Source organism: Meles meles, chromosome 1 (assembly GCF_922984935.1).
Source record: "Meles meles chromosome 1, mMelMel3.1 paternal haplotype, whole genome shotgun sequence".
In the NCBI taxonomy this organism is placed as follows: Eukaryota; Metazoa; Chordata; class Mammalia; order Carnivora; family Mustelidae; genus Meles; species Meles meles.
In genome coordinates, this window is record NC_060066.1 from 199754221 (window position 1) to 199761193 (window position 6973).

A 6973-nucleotide genomic window follows, 5' to 3' on the forward strand; every position below is an offset into this window, starting at 1 on the left:
CCCAGGTCCCCCAAATTTCAGTTGCAACACAGCACAGTTAGTTTTATTTAAACATTTTATCTATCCATTTGAGAGAGAGAGAGACCGCGCACAAGCAGGGGGAGCAGTAGGCAGAGGGAAAGGGAGAAGCAGGCTCCCTGCCAAGCAAGGAGCCCAACTCGGGACTCGATCCCAGGACCCTGGGATCATGACCCAAGCCAAAGGCTGATGCTCAACTGAGTGAGTGACCCAGGAGCCCCAGAGATAGTTTTAAATGGAAGTCAGATCATGTGATGCCTCTGCTCAAAATTCTGTGAAGGGTGATTCATCTCATAAGGTGAGGGTCTTTATAATGGCCTACAAAGCCCTACACAAACAGCTCCTCATCTCCCTCTTACCTCTGACCTCATCCCCTCTCACTCTGCCTAACCATACTGGCCTCTGGGCCGCATGCTCCCAGCTGGCGGAGGGCCTTTGCACTAGTAGCTGATCCCGCTCTGGAGAGCTCTTCCTCATGGATCCATCTGGCCAACCCTTACCTCCCTCAAGTCATCTCAGATCTCACTTTCTCAGCGAGGCCTACCATGACCAGCCCTTACCCTGCTCCTTCTCTTCTCCACAGCACACATCATCTTGATGTGTACTTGACAATTTACTCATGTCTTGTTTATTGTCCATCTCTCCTTTAGAATGTAAGCATGAAGGCAGGGATCTTTGTCTCTGTTCACTGATGTATCCTAAGAACCTTTAACAGTGCCGAGCATAGAGCAGGCACTCAAAATTATTCAATAAATGACTTTAGCAGGACACGGTTTTTTAGACAGTTACCGATTTATTTTAGCACACTAGAAAGTAATACAGTAAGCGTGCAAGCCTGTAAGTTCAGTAGCAACAGGTTCTTTCGGGACCTGTATTAAATAGTATTTCCTTTAAAAAAAAATGATTTTATTAGAGAGAGAGAAGAGAGAGAACGCATGAACCAGTTGGGGAGGTGGCCTGGGAGGGGCAGAGGGAGCAGCCAACTCTCCACTGAGCAAGGAGCCTGACCTGGGGCTTGATCCCAGACCCTGGATCATGACCTGAGCCGAAGGCAGACACCTAACCAACCTGAGCCTTAACTGGTCCTGAGCCACCCAAGAGTCCCAAATAAGAGAATTTCCTAAGTAACCTGAAGGTACTATATACAGCAGAGACAGGCAAATTTGCTCTCTATACAGCACAGACAGGCAAATTCAAATCCTTTGCCACACCAGAGGGACTTCGAGAACAAGGATTGTATTCTAGAATCTTCAAATCTGGCTGTGCATACAAATCATCTAGGAAACTTGCTAAAAATAGATTCTTGTGTTCTCTAAGCTTTCTGGGGTTGGGGTCCAGACTCTATACTTTAAATGAACGTCTTAGGTGATTGTAACAGTCCAGTACCGGGGAAGGATTAAGTCTTAGGGACTACTAGATCAGATGACCTGAGGGCTCCTTTTTTTTTCCCCCAATATTTCATTTATTTATTTGACAAAGAGAAAGAGATCACAAGTAGGCAGAGAGGCAAGCAGAGAGAGAGGGGGAAGCAGGCTCCCCACTGAGCAGAGAGCCTGATGGGGAGCTTGATCCCAGGACCCTGAGATCATGACCTGAGCAGAAGGCAGAGGCTTAACCCACTGAGCCACCCAGATGCCCCTCTGAGGGCTCTTCTAAGAAGTTCTGCCTTTGTTATTGAGATATGACTGACTACACCATAGAAAAATGTTTTTCAGACTGCAGATTTAATGGGTTAGAACCAGCATTAGGAAAAAATTACACATAGACTATAAAATGCAGATGCATGGCCTACAGGAAGGGTTATCATTCCTTAAACCATTTTTTCAATGATGAGTATATGTACAGTGGTAACACAAAATACATTACTTTTTTTTTTTAAGATTTTTATTTATTTATTTGACAGAGAGATCACAAGTAGACAGAGAGGTAGGCAGAGAGAAAGAGAGGGAAGCAGGCTCCCTGCTGAGCAGAGAACCTGATGCGGGACTCGATCCCAGGACCCTGAGATTATGACCTGAGCCGAAGGCTGCGGCTTAACCCACTGAGCCACCCAAGCGCCCCAAAATACATTTAGTTCTTAAGGGGCCTGTGGTTACAAAATATTTGCAAGCGGCGCCTGGGTGGCTCAGTGGGTTTAAAGCCTCTGCCTTCGGCTCAGGTCATGATCCCAGAGTCCTGGGATGGAGCCCCACATGGGCTCTATGCTCAGCAGGGAGCCTGCTTCCCTCTCTCTGCCTGCTTGTGATCTCTGTCAAATAAATAAATAAAATCTTTAATAAAAAAAAATTTGCAAGCCACTGCTGTTGAGAGAAAAATGAGCCTTAACTTTCTATGTAGTAAAAATGTGAATTTCTGAGCCCCACTAAGTTCAAGTTTCTGAGTGGAGTGCAGGAATATGTATTTTTAACAGGTAACTGATTCAGATGGCCCTAGACCACATGTGGACTACTGTCCCCAGGACCCGACTCACCCAGTGCTTTTCAATACTGGGGGCTAGGGTGCAGTATGGAATGCCCTCAGGAGGAACAAATCCAACCCCTCCTTTTTGTGGTGGCAGTAGGGGATGACCTGGAAAAGCACAGTTAGTATCACTCTGTTATACTGGGCAGGAATCCTATTTTGCTATTTATAACAGGGCAGTAGAGTTCTTTTCTACCTGAAAAGTGGGGGAGGTAGGAGGGACATGGGACTTTTTGTCCACTGAGCAGAGGACTGTATCTGTTTGGTTCAAGGCTGTGCTTTTTTAGGTAAGCACTCAAGCACCTGTTGAATGAATGTCAAGAGACAGAAATCCTGAACTGAGCAGACAAGAAGCTGTAAATGGTCCCTCTCCAAGTTGCTATCACTCCCAAAACCCAGTTCTTCTTTTTTTTAATTTTTCTTTTTAAAGTAACACCCAACATGGGGCTCGAACCCATAGCCCTACCTTTGAAGAATGGCTCCATTACCACCACTGTGACTTTGGACAATTCATTTCCTCCTCTGTGCCTCTCTGTCTTAATCACTGTTAGCACCTCACAGTGCCATGAAAATGAAATAAGTTCATCGGTGCCTGTCAGAAAAAAATCCTGACTGACATCCAAGAAAGCAGAACCCTCCCCTGGAGTTTGCCTCCATGACCAGTCTGGGCCCAACAACCATTGTGTGAACTATCTGCTATCAGTAGAGGTAGAGGAGGGGCTGGCTGGCAGCTAGTGGGGCTCTTCATGAAAAAGCCTATGCTATCCGTCAGGGACCTACACGGTATCGGAGATGCTTAGGGGCACCCGGGTGGCTCAGTTTGTTAAGCGTCTGCCTGTGGCTCGGGTCACGATCCCAGGAGGGAGTCTGCTTCTCCCTCTGCCACTCCACCCACTTATGCTTGCTTTCTCTCTCAAATAAATACAAATCTAAAAACAAAACCAAAAACAACAGTTGAGATGCTTTAATTCCAAATTCTGTGCACTTACACACCATGATGTACCACATGTTTAAGCAGAACCAATCTCTAAAAGCAAAAAACCAGAAATACACTATAGGAAAACACTTTCAGAGGCAGTCACCATGGTACTAAAGGGCTAAAAGTTTTGCTATCAAAGGCATTCAGCAGGGTAACTGGGGGGTCTAGAACAGCACTTCTGCTTGAAGTTGCTGAATGCCTTTGCCTTCCAAACTACTTGCAGACCCCAGGTTAACGGCAGACATATTTATCTAAAAGCAAATTAAATTAATAGTGATACATACAATTATGTAACACCTTAAAATCAAATTATATAAAGTCCTCAACTGATACAATCACAACTCCTCATTTTTGTTCAGATTTGTGAAAACACAAACCTCTGCATCTGCTTCCTGAGCCTTCCTGCACCTGGAGCAGAGTGAAGTTCTGTCCTCCTGGTGGTGCCCCGGTGAGTTGCTCTGGACAACCACACACTGTGGTTTCCATAACAAGCTGCTTACAAGTGGTTCTGTACCCCCAGGCACCAGTTAGGTCCCTAGTGAATGGCAGCTTAAACTATCTGTGGGTGGTTCCTGGGCCCTGACCTGGCCACTCACCTGGAAAGCCTGGGCCTTAACCCTTTAGGACTCAGCCACCGACAGCCTACTCACTGCTGTCCTTACCCACCAGTTGGCTGGAGCACCTCAACCTACATGTGGACTTTAACAGACTGCGCCTAGCAGGTGGTTAAACTGCACAAAAAGGGAAAAGCACAAAATCAGAAGATAAAAAGTCATAAAGTCATAGACAAAATCTAGCAGGTCAGTCTGCTCTGGAGGGCCAGATGGCTTGCAATTTGCTTTGTTACTTGTCTTTGGGTCATGATGTTAACAGGGCAAGCAAAGCAGAAAACAGAACACAGGTGACCTCTCTTCAGCTTAGTGTTCTTTAAAACACCACCACACCCTCAGATAACTTGAAGATACTATGCAAGGACCTCACAGATACTACACAGAGGGCCAAAACAAGAGAGCCTGTACTGGGGCACAGGGCAGTCCTACAGAACACTCGGATATTCAGTGCTGGCTGCATAGATAAGGCAGTATATCCCATACCTCTAAAAGATGGCATATTATAAAGCCGCCATAATGATATGAGAATATACTTCAGGAAAAAAACAAATTAAAATTATATCTTGGGGGCACCTGGGTGGCTCAATGGGTTAAAGACTCTGCCTTCAGCTCGGGTCATGATCCCAGGGTCCTGGGATCGAGCCCCACATCAGGCTCTCTGCTCAGCGGGGAGCCTGCTTCCTCCTCTCTCTCTGCCTGCCTCTCAGCCTAATTGTGATCTGTCAAATAAATAAAATCTTTAAAAAAAATTGTATCTTGTTTCTCAATTATGTTAAAAAAAAAAAAAAAAAAAGCCAGGGCGCCTGGGTGGCTCAGTGGATTAAAGCTTCTGCCTTCAGCTCAGGTCATGATCCCAGGGTCCCGGGATCGAGTCCCACGTCAGGCTCTCTGCTTGGTAGGGAGTTTGCTTCCCTTCCTCTCTCTACCTGCCTTTCTACCTACTTGTACTCTGTCAAATAAATAAATAAATCTTTAAAAAAAAAAAAAAAGCCTACAAAGTACAGCTCTGTTTGCCAACAGTGTTTCTAATAGAGGAAGAGCACCTACTGTCCCTAGACCTGGGATCATCATGCATCTCTTAGTTACTGGGCATACAGTCCTATGGATTGGTATTTCCTACCAACCAGCTCAAAATAGTAACATATCCATGTACACACACTATTCTGAAAAATATTTGATCCCATCTTTAAAAAGAACCCTAGGCTACTCCTACCTGGATTGATCTCCCCTTTGCCCATCCTCTGTGGGTGAAAATGCCAAGCACTCTGGTACAACTTAAGCAGGTTCCCCATTTCCTTTAAAAATCTATCTTACTGCAGCAGCAGTAATGGTAGGCTGTGATATGGCCTCTCACTAGCCTGATCTGATCTACTCCGGACTTCCTCCCTTGCTCTCTAGTTACAATCTCCCGGCCGTTTGCCAAACAGACTGGTTACCTCCGAGCCTTTGCACAGCTAGCTGGCCCGGCCATTTGTCAAACAGACTGGTTACCTCCGAGCCTTTGCACAGCTAGCTGGCCCCATCACATTACCTGCTCAAGTATCAGTGCCCATCCTGTACCCATGCCACTCACTACTTCCGTCATTAACCTGAATCGTAGAATATTTGACATCCCTGACCTACAGGCACTAATACGAACAGCAGCCCTAGTTAAAGAGAAAATTGAAAGACATCCCACAACAATTTTTAAATACCCCAGGATAGGGACAGATTATTGCCCCAGACTGAGAACACTGTCATAGAAGATAGTTGAGAAACTAGAACATTCACTCAGCAAAGTAGCATCCGGTATTTTCTGGGCCTGGTACTGGAATACAGATGCCTGCTGGAGCACTACTGTATTCTGAAGACCACAACAACATGACTTGGGGGCAGAGGGTCACCTAACACTGATCTAAGTTTTTTCATGGATAGCGCTGAAGTAATGAGAAAAACAACCACACAGCAAGAACTTCACAAAACTAAATTTATTAAAGAAATCTCCGTGGGTATTAGGTCTTCCCTCCCTGTTTTGGCACTAGTACGTAGGTAGTTTTTAGGCATTAGTGTGTGCACACGAATTACCTATGGATCTCATTAGAAAGGCAGATTCTAATTCAGTAGACCTGAGGTGAGGCCCAAGAGTTTTAACCAAACCCCAGGTGACTGTATCCACTTAGTAGCAGGTGAATGGATGTAAACTCAAAACAAATATACTTTAGACACCAATGTGACATGTTTGGAAGTCATGCTTCTAACCAGGACAGGAGGCAAGCTTTCCTGGCCCTGACCCCTCTCAAGTGGTTAGGGAAGTCTCTCCATTTGCTCCAGGCTCCAACATGTTTCAGGACTCACCCAAACTATCACTGAGAGGTAGGGCTGAAACCCAGTCAGATCACCAAACTCCCAAGAGTCCTTTTTCTACTAGGCCAGGAGCCCGGGGAGTTTTATTTTAAAAATGGGGAGTCAGGGGCACCTGGGTGGCTCAGTCTTTAAGCATCTGCCTTCAGCTCAGGTCATGATCCCAGGGTCCTGGGATCGAGCCACACATTGGGCTCCCTGCTCTGCAGGAAGCCTGCTTTCCCTCTTCCACTCACCCTGCTTGTACTCTTGTTCTTGCTGTCTCTGTCAAATAAATAAATAAAGGGCCATTCACTATCTACACTTATTTCTGAAATGCTTTAAACAAAATGAGCATAATGCTATCTGCTCTGTACAATATACTGAATCCCCAAGGCAGCTAGCACCTGCTGGCAGAAGTTAGATATATTCACCATCCATTTGTTCTTACGTGTATATTCCAGTTGTAGTGGTTACTGTAATTACAGAGGTTAAGTCAAGTCCCCCCTCCCGCCATGAAGCTGAACCACAAGAATCACTCCCACACAAGTTTCACTGTTTATGTGATAGCCCTGGCCCTACAGTC